Source organism: Anolis carolinensis, chromosome 5, assembly GCF_035594765.1.
Source record: "Anolis carolinensis isolate JA03-04 chromosome 5, rAnoCar3.1.pri, whole genome shotgun sequence".
NCBI classification, from domain to species: domain Eukaryota; kingdom Metazoa; phylum Chordata; class Lepidosauria; order Squamata; family Dactyloidae; genus Anolis; species Anolis carolinensis.
In genome coordinates, this window is record NC_085845.1 from 52309153 (window position 1) to 52326871 (window position 17719).

At 37.7% G+C, this 17719-nt stretch overlaps 1 protein-coding gene and 1 long non-coding RNA gene across 2 annotated transcripts in view; one reads left to right on the forward strand and one right to left on the reverse strand.

Moving 5' to 3' along the window:
- The window catches only part of pdgfc (platelet derived growth factor C), a 128592-nt gene that overhangs the window by 14804 nt on the left and 96069 nt on the right, over positions 1–17719 (reverse strand). The gene's annotated exons all lie outside the window — the stretch shown is intronic.
- Positions 7344–9176, forward strand: LOC134299181 (uncharacterized). The gene is made up of 2 exons (XR_010006339.1): positions 7344–7975; positions 8127–9176. It is a non-coding gene; the product is annotated as an uncharacterized LOC134299181 (long non-coding RNA).

Genomic DNA, 17719 nt, shown 5'->3' on the forward strand with positions numbered 1-17719 from the left:
ATGCATTTCTCCTAGAAATGGCAGGGGAAAACATAAAGCAGTTTGAGGCCAGGCTTTTGTGGTTAATGGTCTCAAACTGGTTTTAGACCTGTTGATCTGCACAGTTAAACTGATTTCTCCCAAACCAGTTCCAAGCTGCATTATAGAGTCAATATCACTCTATCTATAAGGAAATTATCAATGTAATCTAAGTGACAAGTAGAAATGACAACTCAGCACAATAGGGATTTGTGGTCAATAAAATATATATTAACCAGCACTTGACACTATCAACTTCAAATTATTATATGCTGAAGGAACTTTAAGGGTGATATCAAGCCTCTAACTAAGTCAGATAACCTCTTTTTGTTAGATATCATGAACTATGTATGTATCTAAGGGCACTTCCAGACAGGCCAAAAATCCAAGAGGAATTGGGATTTCAAATCCCACTTCCTCTTGGGATGGAGGTCAGACAGCTGGCCTTAAACCCCATGCTTTTGCAGGTGTGGTGTCCAGATACTCAGCACTGAGGGATCAGCAGGGGTGGGCATTGGCACTGCCAGCCTCCTCCTTCCACCCCATTTCACCTGCACTTACCAGGAGACTCCAAAAAGGCGTAAAACCTTCCTCCCACCCTCCTCCATTGGAAGAGTCAAAGGAGGGCTTCGGGTAGGAAAGGGGGGATTTCTCTTCCAAGACCCCCTGTTGGATCTTCCAGGGATGAAGAAGAGAGGCAAAGGCTGCAGGCCTGCATGGAAAGCTTCCTCTGGTAATTTGAGAAGGAAATTGGGGGGGGGGGGGGGGGGGCAGGAGGGAGTCCAGACAGAGAGAGAGTTAAGGAAAACATGTATTTTCCATCCCTGCAGGTTTACACATGCATGGAAAGGTGCGTGTTTCTCAGGAGGAACCAGGTTTAAAGGGCAGATTTTTAACATGTGTTTTCTAGCCTTTAACTCGATTCTTCCTGATTCCTCTCGCATTTTGGTTAAATGTTGTCTAGCCCCCCCCCCTTAAACCGATCTAACCTGGGTTATAATGCATGTGTAGAAGGGCCCCTACTCATGAATGAATAAAAAAGTAATTTGAGCCACATAGTCTAGATATAAACTTTCTTAAGAAAAAGAAAAATAGGTTATTCCAGCTGAGTAAACTACATCTTATTAAGAAGGTGGCCTCAAACTCATAAACAGACAACAAACTGGAATTCTGGACTGAGGTATGCAGAAAACAACAGCTGCCTATCCTCAGAGACAAACTGAGAAAGATAGCAGCTCACATTCATGATGGAAAATCTTGTTTCCAATTGTTGATAATAAAGTTAACAGATCAAAATATTAGGAATTAGGAAGCTTCAGTAACAGTAGAGTTTTAAATGAAGTACAGTAAAGTACTATTTCCTTAAAATGAATATTTTTATAACCAACATAATTTTAAAAAATAACAAAGATCTGAGTGCGTATCTCCTATACCTATATAATACACACGCCTAACTACTAAAACTCTCCAATAAATAATATTAATTAACACAACATTTTTTTTAAAAAAAAACAAGGATTCCAGAAGATTGAGCCATGGCATAACAGTGAAAGAGGGATGAAGCTGTATCAATGTACTAGAGAATCTACACAATGAATGAATGAAACTACACAAAACGAACATACAATTCCATACAAAAGAACACTAGTAGAGACAGATATAGTCAGTCTGTTTTGGAATACCAAACTATTCCCATCCTTTTTATGAGTGCTTGGGTATTTCCTGGTATTACAGAATGTATTCTTTTTTATGCTTAAATAGCGGGGGATCAAATGTTGCTTTGGCTACTTTGGCATACTAAATTTGGTTTTCAATATATCATGATATTTTGGTGCTAAATTCATAAATACAGTAATTACAACGTAACATTACTGAGTATTGAACTACTTTTTCTGTCAAATTTGTTGTTATAACATGATGTTTTAGTGCTTAATTTGTAAAATCATAACCTAATTTGATGTTTAATAGGGTTTTCCTTCATCCCTCCTTATTATCCAACATATTCGCTTATCCAAGCTTCTGCCGGCCCATTTAGCTTGGATAAGTGAGACTCTACTGTATTTTGTATTTGGCCCAAAGAGTTCAGAGAACGAGCAAGGAATACTTTACCTGAATAATATGTGCTTAGTCCAAGCTTAGTCAATGCATCTATCATAGTGCAAAAACCAATAATGATAGCTCCTTTGACAGCAAATGCAGGGCGCTCTCCCTTTACCAGTGAGCACATATCTCCATTGAACATATCTCCATGCAAATGTGCAGTGAAAACCTAGGACTCACAAAATGCTAAGCCAACCTGTTTTCCATTTATATGCACACAACACAACTGGAGATCTTAAGCCTCCTTTGTTGCTACCAATTTGAAACTAAATATGCACAGTCTTCTCTACATAAACCATCTAATTCAGTGGTTCTCAACTTGTGGTGCCCAGGTGTTTTGGCCTACAATTCCCAGAAATCCCAGCCAGTTTACCAGCTGTTAGGATTTCTGGGAGTTGAAGGCCAAAACATCTGGGACCCACAGACTGAGAACCGCTGATCTAATTGTTCCTTCGGCCTTTATTTTCCTTTCAGAGAACAGAATGTCTTCTCGCTGTCATTTTCCTATCACAGTAAATTTCATCAATCTCTACACCTCTCTGTCATGACTCATCAGATGTCACCTCAGACATCAGTTTTGATTTTCGGCACTAGGAGCAGAGATATCATTTAAAAATACAATGTAATGACAAAATTAAAGAACAAACATTTCCTCCCTTTTCACCATCCATTCATTTATCAACAAATGAATAGAATGAGAAGAATGATAAAGGAAATACTTCTCTTAATCAAACTGCCCTTATCCTTCACATGCCATTCCTGCAAACCTGCCCCAGATGGGGTTTTTCCCCTTTAACAGTCAACCAATCAGCTACCTTTAGCAGCCAACCAATCACGCTCCTTATGACGGCACGCTGGGAAAAAAGGAAGGCTATGCGTCTGGTTACCCAAATGGTGATCGGTTTACCCTTTATTATACCTCAAACCTTTAAAGTAAACACTCTTGAAGATGGTTACAGATAACCAAAAATATGTTTATTGAAACACAGGAAATAATAATTTTAGGCAGGATTCTTGAATAATGATTCAGAACAACATATAACAGAAAACAAAGATTGCAGATTGAGTTTAATTACACAGAAAATAGTCCTTTTACTGTATTAGAAATAATATGAGGTAAAATCACTGAAGTTATAAAGAAACAAAACTATATTGATTGAGAATGAAGGGTATAAAGATTAGGTGAGGTAAGCACACAAGCTATGAGAAAACTATAATGTAAGGTAGGTACAGTAGTGTCTCACTTATCCAACACAAACAGGCCGGCAGAATGTTGGATAAGCGAATATATTGGATAATAAGGAGGGATGAAGGAAAAGCCTCTTAAACATCAAATTAGGTTATGATTTTACAAATTAAGCACCAAAACATCATGTTATACAACAAATTTGACAGAAAAAGTAGTTCAATATGCAGTAATGCTATGTAGTAATTACTGTATTTACGAATTTAGCACCAAAATATCACGATGTATTGAAAACATTGACTACAAAAATGCGTTGGATAATCCAGAACGTTGGATAAACGAGTGTTGGATAAGTGAGACTCTACTGTACTAGGCTATGAGGTGAGGTAAGTACCAGCTGTGAGGTGAAAGCTTTCTATAATGTAAGCACAAGCAGTGGTGGTATATGCTTTAGGCTATGATGGTAACTATAAGCTATAAGGTAAGCACAAGCTGTGGTGTGTGCTTTAGGTTTTGATGGTAAATACTGAGCTATAATCTATGAGGTAAGCACAAGGTAAATACAAACTATAGTATTAAGTACAAGCTATGCTATACTATCTATGCTGTAGGTAAGTACAAGCTATGAGGTATGCTATACGGTAAGTACATAAAGCTATGATCTATGTGGTAAGTACGAGCTATGAGGTAAACTATAAGGTAAGTACGTGATATAGGTTTCCTGTTTGATTTGCCAGGCCAAAGAACCCAGACACTTGTATGACCTAACTCTAAGAGGTTTTGCTCTGGAATGAAAAGGAGGGGGAAAAGCCTCTAGAGATTAGCTCTCAGCTGCAGGGCTGAACCATCTTACCCAAATCTACAGGGGAGTCCCAAGCTCCACCCCAAAACAAGAGCCAATGGAACATTCTACCCAAGAGCAGCAAACCAGGAAATAAGAAAACCAAGTAAGACATCACATTCCTTGAGTACTTTGCCAAGTGTTTTGGAAGAAATCACTATCCCAGCACACACACATCACACAGAGAATTAGCCAAATTGAAATAATCTATTTTGTATTTGGCCCAAAGGCTTTGAAATAAAAGGTTGAGAGGAGGAAGAATGAGCATTTGCTTTTAAAAGTGTGTAGAGCTTTCTGTAGTACTTTGGTTCATTTGTGACAACAGTTCCTTAGCATCAAGCTTTAACTAGCACATATCATTTAAAAAGAGAATGCTAAAGAAGGTAAGTTCTAAAGTTAAGAATTATTTTGTAGAAAAATCTAAAAACATAAGAATAAACAATCCAAGAAACCACCTTATTATCATAGAAGGATATAATGAACTGTGCCCAGTAACAAAGTCAATGCATGCTTATATGACTGGGGATGTGGTCAGCCACAATTAAAGGATGCCTTCATTTCAAGTTCTATCGTAAAATTACTGACATGAATCAAATACAGGAAACTTTATCAAAGCTAAACCAAAGTAGGAGGCAGTGTACTTGGATTCTGAATTTGTCTTTCTCAGATTTCACATAGTGAGCTACTTGTGAAATGATTATTTTTGCAGTCAGTAAGAGAGAGTGCTAAGTCTATCATATGCCACAGGAATATGATAAAACATTCATCTCAGTACTGAAAGAATATCCATCTTAGGATAAGAATTGAAAAATAGGTATATTTGACACATGTCTTTAAAAGAGCCATCATGTGTGAATAGAGCTGCAAGATCTACTACACGAGACAACTGTTTTAAATATTTCACTTATCTACTTTGGAATCAATAATTTACCAACTATTACATAGCCCCCCCCCCCCCCCAAATCTTGGCGTCTTGGTTTTTAGGCTTGTTTCTGGAATTATTTAGGGCACTGATCCAGAAAATTGCATTGGACACACAGCATCAACTCTAATTTCTTAGATGGTTATCATGATTGTCTATGTGCAAGCAAATAGCAACTAGTAGATGACAGATGTTCTGTCTCTCGAAAAGGAAAGCAGATAGTGTTGGCCAGTGTTATTAGTTTTATCCCATCTTGCCTGCAATTAGTGATAAGTACCCTTAATGGCTTTTCTGTGTTGTTCTCCGAACAACCCTATGAGTTATAGTCAGGTTTAGAACCAGTGGGGATTAGAACCCTCATACTAGATTAAATTAAATGTATGTTTAGAACTTTCTACACCAAACCAACCTTTCTTGTATTTCAGCCTACATCTAGGAATCGATAACTAGTGTGGACCTAAATAAATTCACCAAATTTCTTATCCCCAAGAGAGACCATGGGGGTGTCTTGACATTTAGAGCGACACACTGCTAAAAATAAGTTGCCATGAAATATTCTTTGAAAGTGAAAATATCAGTGGTTTCTTTCATTTCCTTTACTTTTTGTATATAGAACAAGATACATATCTATTTTGTGTAAAGTTAAAATAATATAATGCTGTCAAAATCTAGGACCTTTTGTAAAAAAAAATGGAGAAATTCTAATTTAAAAAGTTCTAAATTACAAACAGGCATCAAAATATACAAAAACTATTTTGAAAATACAGATTTTATACTGTAATTTCATCTCTGATCTGTCTACCTTGATAGCAGTAATAAAGAAATTCTCTTAATCTCATGCAGTGGAGAGAAAACTTCTGATATTTGTGTTTGTGCTTACAAGAATGAAGTAATTTAAGTTTTTGGTCCCTATTAGATAACTTTGAAGCAGTCTTTTCCAAACTTGAGTCCTCAGTCCTTACAACTCCTACCATCTCTTATCAGCATTGCTAAAATAGACAGATCGAAACAACAGCCTAACAACATCTGGGGACCCAAAGTTGGTCTAGTCTGGATTCACATAATTTGTGACGGCGCGAGTGGCGCCATCTATATGTTGAACTATAAGTTGCAAGATTTGAATTGTATCATGCCTGATTTTGCCCTTACCCTGTAAATGTAGTTAGATTGGTTATTTATATCTGTCAATCAATGTTGTTTGTACCTGTTATATTGCTCACTCAGCTAAATTGTTTGGCTCCACCTCTTCCTGGAGTAGGACAGTGTTTCCTCCTTTTCATTCCACCAGCAAGCTCTCTACCAGATGGACGTGAGAGAGAGACTTGGCTCGGAAAGCCCTTGAAAAGTTACCTCTCAGCACCAATTCTGAGGTTCTTACCCTTGGGACTCACACTTCATGTTCAGGGCCAACCTGAACAACGTTGAGGAGTCTCAAGCGCCTTCACATCAGTCCTTTGGCAACAGAGGAAGACTCTGTCTTCAGATGTAGGTCATTGGACTGAGGCTGAGTTTGCTCCGGCATTCACAGCCAGAGAAAGAGGGGTCTGGAAAAGCTCCACGGACTTAAACAATCAAAGACTGTAATGTATATTTTCTTTTACCCCCTTTGTGAACAATAAACCCAGTTTTTGAGTTATCTACAGTGTTTTGGTCCTTGGGAGTTCCAGTTTCCCTAAAGGAGGGCAAGAAGCAATCCCCTGGGGAAAGATGTCACGTCCATGCCTCTTTCACTAAGAGTACAGCCCCAGGCGCGACGGCACATAATTAAAAAAAAATAAAGTCAGGGCTACAAAAGGCTAGGCTGCTTCCTTTTATGCTCTCGTTCTAACTTTTTATCTTAACCATACATTTGGCTATTAACTAATTATACAGAGGGGCCTTTTAATGTGGTGTGCGCGCGCTGCAATATTGATTTTACTTCCTGAGTAATCTGCTGTCTTCTGAAAATCCAACCTAAAGTGCAAATATAACTCTATTAAAGTAGCACCTGTCTTAGTACAGATCTGTTGGAAGTTAACGGTATTCATTTGCATGTTATTAAAACAGTAATTAATTATTTTCTTCTGCTAATCTATGAGCAAGCAGAAAAAAGGAAAAAAGGAAAAGTATGGTATATATTGTACTTTAAAGTAAGTTATAGTTCTATATTTCCTCAAGTGATATAATCACATATATTATGACTGTAATATCAATTTATATATTCCAACTGTACAGATAAGTACATATTTCAATCTTTAAACACTGGCATTTACTACAGGACATCCCTGTTTGTCAATCTAAACCAATCATAGCACATAAAAGATCTAGAAATTTCAGGGATATTTTGATCCACTCAGATATTAGAAAATCCAGTATAGTTCCACGAAACCCAACCACCGGTAACTTTAAATGTGGTCATTGTGATTGCTGTAAGTTTACAAACAATGTCAAAGAATTCATACATCCCACATTAAATATGAAAATTAAATTAAAAAACTATACCATCTGTTCATCTGAGAATGTGATCTATGTACTCTCATGTCCTTGTAATAAATTATATGTTGGCATGACAACCAAAGCCATAAGGATTAGAATACAGGAACACAGATCACGAATTAGAAAAGGAAACACAGAATCCACACTATACTTACACTTTAAAGACAACACTCATTCCTGTAACGACCTTAAGTACCTTGCCTTAGAAAAACTACAGACTCCAATTAACACTGACATCAAGAAGTTACTCCTCTGCAGGGAGGCTTTTTGGATCCACAAACTGAAGACCTTAACCCCACAAGGCCTAAACGATAGGCTAGATCTCACCTGCTTCTTATAATGGGATAAAAAAATACTTAAGTCTTTACAGAACTACTACTGAATGCTCGCAACTTGAGGCAGAATACTACATGTAAGGATCCTCCAAGGACATGTAAGTTCTTTTTGCTGTGAATCCTGATATTTATATACTATATTAGATATTATTGGGGTGTATTATACATGTCTATTTTTAGTATGGTTTGTATTATTTCTAGTATGGTTTGTATTATTTTGACTCAATTTACATTTAACTCTATGAAAAGAAATAAGACAGCAGAGCAGCAAACAGAGGGAACTCAAGGATTACCTGAAGAAGGTCTACCTGAAGAAGGTCACCGAAACTGGATGCATACCCGGGAGACCAGTCGTTACTACTGACATGGAACTTTGTTGCTATTGATATGGAACTTTGATTTACTATTGACATGGAACTTTGATTTACTTTGAATGATCGAATTTGAAGAAGAGTACTACAAACCTTGAGAACACTATCAAGATTATATTTGTTAAAATTGGACATTGAAATATGTACTTATCTGTACAGTTGGAATATATAAATTGATATTAGTCATAATATATGTGATTATATCACTTGAGGAAATATAGAACTATAACTTACTTTAAAGTACAATATATACCATACTTTTCCTTTTTGCTGTATATAATAGACATCTGTGCATAAATCTATGAGCAAGAGCAAACCTGTATGGTCAGTATAAGACATACCAAAATACATGAGTATAGGTATGTGCACAAACTCTAATGTTCAGGAAGTTCCATGAAAACCAAGGAAATTCAGTCTAGCTATTCTTTCTATAGAAGCAGAACACAGAGGAACAAGAAACGAAGGCCAGATTGTCTAGGATTTTTTACAGTGATCCTCACAGTACTAGAGAATAACATATTAAAATGCTATCTCAGGACTGTTGCAAAAGGCTGAAAGGAAACATATGAAAGAGTTTTGCTTACAAGATTAATTTGTATGCCACTGTGTTTGCCTTCCTAAATAGGAGGGGGAAATGATTTGTGGAGTCTTAAGCAAGAAGGGTCAGATTCATGATATATTTTTCATGGAGAAACTATCATCCTTTATAGAATACTTTTTCTCTTTGGTAATGGGCTATAAAAACAAAGTTTCCAGTGGTTTGGCAATAATTCTTATTATAGTCCTAATGATTTACTATATGATTTCTAGCCTCCTTCTATGCAATACTGCATGCTGCTCTGTAACTTTTTCCTAACTTGAGTCTGTTTGTCACCTTGAATTCATTTTTGATTCATTTTTAAAAGCATAAACTTATCATGGATCTATATACATATGAATGTGTAAATTAATCTCTCACACACATTCCTTCTTATATATGTGTACTATATTTATTTTTATGCATTACTCACATATGTCTTTTACATATTGCTCTTATACATATAGAACATTCTCTTACACCCACAGTCCAATGCTTGGTTAACTCTGAAATGTCTCTTCCTTTTGCCTTCTCTGATACACCCCTTTTCACTAACAGCATATCACTGTGCCCATTCCCCTGATCCTACTTTGAGTTTTAAACATTTAAAATTTCTGAAAATATTGCCTTGTGTCAACTGGGGATTTTTTTCAATGAATTGAAGCCACTGGTCATACAGATACTTGAATTCACACCTCATTTTTCCTCATTTTGAGAGCAAGTTGGAAAAATATTATGTTTCTGCAGATCTGTGCCTAAAGGCATTAAACAATGTCTTTTTCATCCATGACTGGGTAATGACTCAAAAGAACATCCTGAATAAACCAGGAAAGATTACCATTGCAACTGTAGTCCTCTCCACAGTTTGCATCTGTTTCTTTGTGGTTTGCATCCAGCAGAAAAAATACTAAAATTATTCTGTTTATCATGTTTAACTTGTTGTCCACAAGGACTCCAAGGTCTTTTTCACACATACTGCTGTCGAGCCAGGCATCGTCCCCCATTCTGTATCTTTGCATTTAATTTTTTCTGCCGAAGTGAAGTATCTTGCATTTGTCCCTGTTGAATTTCATTTTGTTAGTTTCGGCCCATCTCTCTAATCTGTCAAGATCTTTTTGAATTCTACTCCTGTCTTCTGGAGTGTTATCTATCCCTCCCAGTTTGGTGTCATCTGCAAACTTGATGATCGTGCCTTCTAACCCTTATTAATCTTCATTAATAAAGATGTTGAACAGAACCAGGCCCAGGACAGAACCCTGTGGCACTTCACTCATGACTTCTTTCCAAGATGAAAAAAGATGCATTGGTGAGCAGCACCCTTTGGGTTTGTTTGCTTAATCAATTACAGATCCACCTAACTGTAGTTTTGCCTAGCCCACATTTGACCAGCTTGTTTGTCAGAAGGTCATGGGGGACCGTGTCAAAGGCCTTACTGAAATACTGGTACGCTACATCCACGGCATTCCCTGCATCTATTCAGCTTGTAACTCTATCGAAAAAAGAGATCAGATTAGTCTGGCATGATTTGTTTTTGGTAAATCCCTGTTGACTATTAGCAATTACTGCATTTGTTTCTATGTGTTTGCAGACCACTTCCTTAATGATTTTTTCCAGAATCTTGCCTGGTAACGACGTGAGGCTAACCAGATGGTAATTGTTTGGGTCGTCCTTTTTTCCCTTCTTGAAGATAGGGATCACATTCGCCCTCCTCCAATCTGCTGGGACTTCTCCCGTTCTCCAAGAACTCTAAAAAATGATTGCCAGTGGTTCCGAAATAATTTCTGCTAGTTCCTTCAATACTCTTGGGTGTAGTTGATCCGGCCCTGAAGACTTAAATTCATTTAGAGGAGCCAGGTATTCCTGGATGACCTATTTCCCTATTTGGGGTTGGATTTCCCCCAATCTTTCATCCACTCCATGTTGCTGAGGTTGAGGCTGGCTTTCTTTTTGTGAGAAATAAGCAAATTTTGTGAGAAATAGGCAAATAAGGCATTAAATAGTTATGTCTTTTCCCTATCCCCTGTCAGAATTTAACCATCTTCTCCTTGCAGATGCCCTATCGTTTCCTTGTTCTTCCTTTTCCTACCGACGTAAGCAAAGAAGCCCTTTTTATTGTTTTTAATGTCTCTGGCAAGCCTGAGCTTGTTTTGGCTTCGGCCTTGCGAACCTTTTCCCTACAGAAGTTGGCTATTCATTTGAATTCTTCTTTGGTGATTTCTCCCTTTTCCCACTTCTTGTGCATGTCTTTTTTTAGTCTTAGACCAGTTAGAAGTTCTTTGGACATCCATTCTGGCTTGTCTTGACCTTGTCTTGTTTTTATTCTTTGTTGGCACTGTTTGTATTTGTGCCTTGAGTATTTCACTTTTGAAAAACTCCCATCCATTCTTGACTCCCTTGTCTTTTAGTATTGGCTGATATTCAGGTGGGAATGGCTGGGTTTACTTTCCATGAAATGACCAGCCAGGGAGCCATTCCATTGTTGCATTGCTCTTGGGGTTTAAGTAGGGAAGGCTGAGGAGGTTCTCATGGTTTGATATCTGACGTCAGCTGGACCTGCATGGGGTTGTTTTTACCTCTTGCTCCTTTCTAATTTCGACACAAATTGCATAGGTTCTAGATCAAAGTGACCCTTACTTAACCAATCTTTATGTGTCTAGTCTCTTTGTTCCATGGTTGGTCATCAAAATGTGTTCTAGCCAGAATTAATTTTTCGGCATTAAAATATTATTTCCCAGGCAAAAAGTATGTCTTTTCTGGGTGAACTTTATGCACAATTAATCTCAAATAGCCTTCAAAAACTTTTTTGAAGTTTTTTCCCCCAAATATATTTTTTTCATAGCAGGAAGAAAATTGCTGCAATTGTTCATTGCTACCTTCAGGAAGAAACTTACTGAAGTTTACATAGACCTCTCAACCATTACCAAATACTATGCTTCAGTTTTCCCACTCATATCTTGTAAACACTGGTTGAAAATATGGTCAATGATCTGGGACTGGCAGAAAGCTTTGGAGTTATCATTTAAAAAAAAAATAATTCGCATATAATCCAGCAATGGAAATATTCTTCTATTTCATTCTAACAAATACTTTTATCATTTTTCTACCTACCTAGTTTGATAAAATCATCATAAGCTATGCTGCTTTGGATAACTGTCATCTGGGATGCAAATCTATGAAAAGGGAAGAGGGAAATCTATGCAGAAACAATTTGTTATAAAATATTCATTTTTGTGTATAATGTGCAATTCAGGTGTGGAAAACATTATCTGAAAAGAAAATTTCAATTTCAATGCAACCCTCCCCCCAAAAAACTATGTTAATTTTAATCAGTATAAATCTTGAACCCCAAATAATCTCACCCTTCTTTCCATAAGGGTTTCCAAACGCTCAAAAAATAGTTTTTAAAATTAATTTCTGAAAAATTTCAAATATTGTTTCTATTCCTAGATTAGTATCACAGGCTTTTTTACCGCTATTTTAATTTACTCACATTGCACATACTCCCATATTAGAGGATATAAATTATTGAAATAAACTAACAAGCCAGTAGGTTTCAAGACTTTTTTGTATGATGCCCTGATGAATTTAACATTTCATGTGGGATTATAAACTGTCACAATAGAATCCTTGGTTTCAGTTGCAAACTTCCTGCAGCTGTCACCAGCAAATTTCAGGCCATTGATCTATCTAATATCTCACATTTTCAAAAGCTCCCTGGATTTTCAGGCAGGATGCTTTCTTACCCTTATGTGGAAAAACCAGGAACCAAACCTGAGTTATTTTGCGAAACACATCCTTTTTCACTGAGCAATGGTTTTAGGTCTAATTGATTTAATGAAAAAATATTGACTGAAGTCACAGCATCGTATTATTCCTTGGTCTTACTTTTAGCAAAAAAGATGTTGGGTCTGGAACAACGACAGATTAGCAACTCTTAAAAACACACACATAATTATTGTGACTAAAAAGAGAAAACAATACAACTAGTGCTAAAATTAACAAATCTCTCTTGCTTAAAAAAATTAACTATTCTGCTAAAGTTCTAGCTCTCCTTATATTTAAACTTTCAAGTGAAAATATTTTTTCTAAGAACAGAAATATTTATACCCACACATTCAATCCTAATGACCTTGGAGGCATGTAATCTAAGAGAGTTTAAGGCTTTATGCTGGTGTCATTTCCCTTCATTCATGTCCTTTCATGTTCAGTAATGTGCACCACTTTACAAAAGAATGAGTTGCCCCATAAAACTTTCTCTTCCGTAAATACTTCAAGATATGCTACCCTCCTCATCAATGCCTTTTTGACTGCAGAGTCTAGTTACCTCAACATGTTTTCTGTAAACTACCTTTATTTTCATGTAATATTTCCATGGGAGTTGTACTGAAGTTATTGCTAAAAATGTGTGTGTTTTTATTAAAGGAATTTCTAATCTAGATTTTCATGGATAGTACTCAAACTCTTGTACAAACTGAAAAAACCTAATTAAATAAATCCTAAAATAGCTCATCAGCACAGAGGGAAATTAGTATGGGAATTAATAGTGTGGGAATATTTCCAGACTTAACATCAATGCCCCAGATGGGTGCTGTGAAAATAATTTTTACACTGCAGTCTTTGAGGAGACACATTGGGCACTAACTCTTCCATTATCATTTTGTGTTATGTGCGCCATGAAAAGATGCTTTCCAAAAATTCCTTTGCTGGAACATATGGGAATAGCAGCTTTAACTAGATTGGTTTATAGATTGTTTCTGATATCAGCAGCATAGGTTTGGCTTGTTTTAAACTCTGAAGTGGTCATTATTATCTTTAAGGTCATTCATAGTATGGGACTGGATGACAAAAATCCCCTAGTCTCCACATTATTCACCATAACTTCATCTCAGTGGTACTCAACCTGTGGGTTCCCAGATGTTTTGGCCTTCAACTCCCAGAAATCCTAACAACTGATAAATTGACTGGGATTTCTAGGAGTTGTAGGCTAAAACACCTGGGGACCCACATGTTGAGAACCACTGCTTCATCTGGTCTTGAATTATGTGCTGGCCTTAACAAACTTCAGTCTGTGAGTATCTGTTCTTGTATCCTTGGTTTGGAACTCTGATTATGTATATATAAGTCAAAGGCAACTTTTGGGAGTGGATCATTCCACACAGATCACAAAACACCAATGCCATCTCTGGGGGCCAGCTGCTCCTCTCGGTTGCCAGCACTTCCCGACCCATGCATTCATAAATACCAGAAATGGCACCATGGCAGAGAAAAGAGAAGAGTTTGGTGCTCTTGCTTTTCATCTGTCTACTCAGACAAGTGGGTGGCTCCATTGTTTATAAGTTAAGGTAAAGTACCCACACTAACCAATAGATAAGTCAACACACATTCTTTCGGTTTCTTTCCCCTCCCTTCATATTCCTACACATATATATGAGTATATATGGTAACTGGCCCACAATGTAAGGCATTAACATATCTTGTGGCCCAATCAGAATGCAATGAATTATATGTCATGTACCCTGCAGTTGATGACCGAGACCCCCGCTTTTAAATTCATCTGACCTGCTGCGGGGAGTTCCACAGATCCGGATCACCAGCGGAGCGGGAGAGTGCACGGACCACAACGAATTATTATTAATTCCTTTTATCACTTTCCCCCCAGTCCTAACATTGTAACTAATCCCCCAATAAAAGTATCCTTTCTTTTAACTCGAAACGCTCTCCATTGGTTATTTTGTATCCCTTTTTCTGGCCTCTCTGCATGCAAAACCTTTTGCTATCTTCCACTAACCCAGCCGCCGTTCAAACTCTGGCGGGAAGCCTCCTGAGCTCTCCCTGCCATTGCGCAACATGGCGAACGGAACAAATTGACCCATAACTTTACCAAAAATACTCCAAGCATGCCCATCTTTTATATCTAACACTTTTGGAAGCCCCTGGTTCCGGGACCACCAACAGCGCCAGAATCGGTCCAGTTTAAAACTTCGGATCAGCTGACTGTCAAAAAGCCGGCTCCGATCGCTCCTTTACAGCCACAGCTGCTTCCCGGCTCCCGCAGCGAGCAGATTGCCTCTGCAGGGACACAAGCTTCTCCCAGGGCTGCTGGTAGTGGACTGCCATCTCCCCTGGAAGGGAAATGTAGTTTCCTCAAGGACCAGCTGTGATCTCTACTGCGGAAAGGGCTCCTGGATGAATTTCTTCTATTCATTCATCTTCATTTTTATGAATGACCGGACTTCTCATTCATATACTTGTCTTCAGCTCTATGAATCGCCGGGCTACCAAGAACAGAGATCGACAGGAATTCTTTCACTTTATTATTTTTATGAACTTCCAATTGCCTGAGCTGTTTATGAACTTTTCATGAATTGTATGCTTATATGTTTATGAAATATTGGAATCAATTCTTTATTTACTGTCTAGCCAAATGTCACTTGGTCTGTAGGTTCCCTGGAAGATTCCCAAATTCATATATTTCCCTTTTTTATATATTATATTACAAAAAAAGGAAACCCGGTTTACTCTCCGCTTTAAAGCCGGAGAGGATCTGAATTTCCTCCCGGTCCCCAGATTGTTTACCCCCCCCCCCAGCCTATATTTCTACTCAGAACTCACTCAATTTCACACCAAAAATTACCCTTTTTCATATTTATGCCTATAATTGTCTAGTCTTAAAAATACAACCAGCAGAAACCACTTTGGACCATTTTTCCTCGGCTCAACAGCTGACTGTCAAATCGCTCTCTTTGCGTAAATAGCCTCCCCGATCAGCGCTATTAACGCAGGGAGGGAAAATGAGCTATAAGTGTTAATATTTAATACTTTTTCTGGTAGTTTTGGGGTAAAATGGCTATAATATGATTCTCTATATCCCCTTGTATGTTTTAATCAATGAAGGCACAGTCTGAACTCTAGCTGAACCCGGAAATTCCTCCCTTCCTCTTCTTGAACCTTGAGCTCCACACACAAAGAAGGGTAAAACTGTCACCATAAAACTTTATCTATTTGCATCAGCATGACCCATAGCTAGAGATTGTCACCTTAGATCGGAGCAGCCCCACGGGTGATTGTATCTCATATGTTGACCACAATCCCATCCTGGACCCCTGGGGAGCCAAAGGAAGACTCCCCACTGGTCCGGTTTCTGTAATCTCATAGTGTCAATATAAACTGACAATCTCCGCCATACCTCACGGTATTCATGAACTGTGTACGTGCGTAAAGGACCCCGGACATCCCAAATGACCCTACTCAAAAACAGCAATAATCTTAAGATTATCCTGGAAGGCGCTAGCCTCAGGTGATCACTTTGCATAAGATAACTCCAATGATTCATTCACCAGAACCCATTGTCTAGCTGACTCCCACCTCCCCCAATCTGATTGGCCCTGGCAGAGGCGAGGGTTGCTCCTCATTGGCTCGAACACAGAGCGGGAAGCCCAACTCCCGCCTAGTGCGGCGTCCTTGCCCAATCAGCAGCCAGATGAGCGGAGGGACTGGGCGGGAAGTTCAAACAGACTTCAAACTTGAAAATGTATAAAATGGCTTTATTTCTCAATGTAAAATTACATCTCGCATGTCGATCTATCGCGGCGGATGTCCTTTTCAATTGAATTGTTTTAATAAACACTTTGACGGTTTTCCTTCAACTTGGCAGAGCCTCCTTTCTTTCGGACTCAGGTAAATTATATTTCGGGATATATTCTCTCTCAGCTGGCTCGCCAAGGTTCATTCCCTCAGCTGAAATACGGATCGGATTCTCTTCACGGGATAAATCCATACAAAATCGCGCTCGATATCACAGTGAGTTATGAATTCTGAAGGTTTGGTAACAAGCGTATAGCAAAAAAAGATAATTAAATGAGTGTGAATAAAGTCATTCCACTAGTGGAATGAACAACAGATTTTTAATTACAGTAGAGTCTCACTTATCCAAGCTAAACAGGCCAGCAGAAGCTTGGATAAGCGAATATCTTGGATAATAAGGAAGGATTAAGGAAAAGCCTATTAAACATCAAATTAGGTTATGGTTTTACAAATTAAGCATCAAAACATCATGTTATACAACAAATTTGACAGAAAAAATATCAATACGCAGTAATGTTATGTTGTAATTACTGTATTTACGAATTTAGCACCAAAATATCACGATATATTGAAAACATTGACTACAAAAATGGCTTGGATAATCCAGAGGCTTGGATAAGCGAGGCTTGGATAAGTGAGACTCTACTGTACTTTTAAGTATTTTAAAGTCATGGGGTCACCGTAAGTTGATGAATGACTTAAAGGCACATTAGCACAGAGACTAGTAAAAGCTCTTTAAGAATATTTTTGAAGATTTTATGTAACTTCCAAGCTCCATAAACATATGCAGGATTTTTTGGAAATGCTATTAATAAGGAGATTCATAATTAATAAAGCCTTGACCTAGTTGCAATAATCTAGAAAACTAGTACCATGAAAATCACATTCTTTAATGAAAAACAAAGTATTTCATTAAATATTTTTTTCTTCCCTACATTTCCAACAGTAAGGGGATACGAAATGAAACTAACAAGATTTCTAATACACTGAAAAGATGGTAAAAATAGAAGCGAATGCATTTAGCCTTGAAACAATATTGGTCCCATTTGATTTAACCATATGATCTGGTAGAACTGCATTTAACAGTTCTGTTTAACAGCATTCATAAATCACTGCACCCAACCTGCCGATCATGTAAGACAAAAAGCAAAGCAACTTTAAAAAATCTTTTTCTGTATCATGTGACTGTATTACGTGACTGTGATTCATCCTCTACATTCTACAATTCATATTTACAGTCCAGAGAACACTTATGGCATGGATTGATCTACACAGTGTCAGTGGGATCATGATTTATTCAGAGATGAATG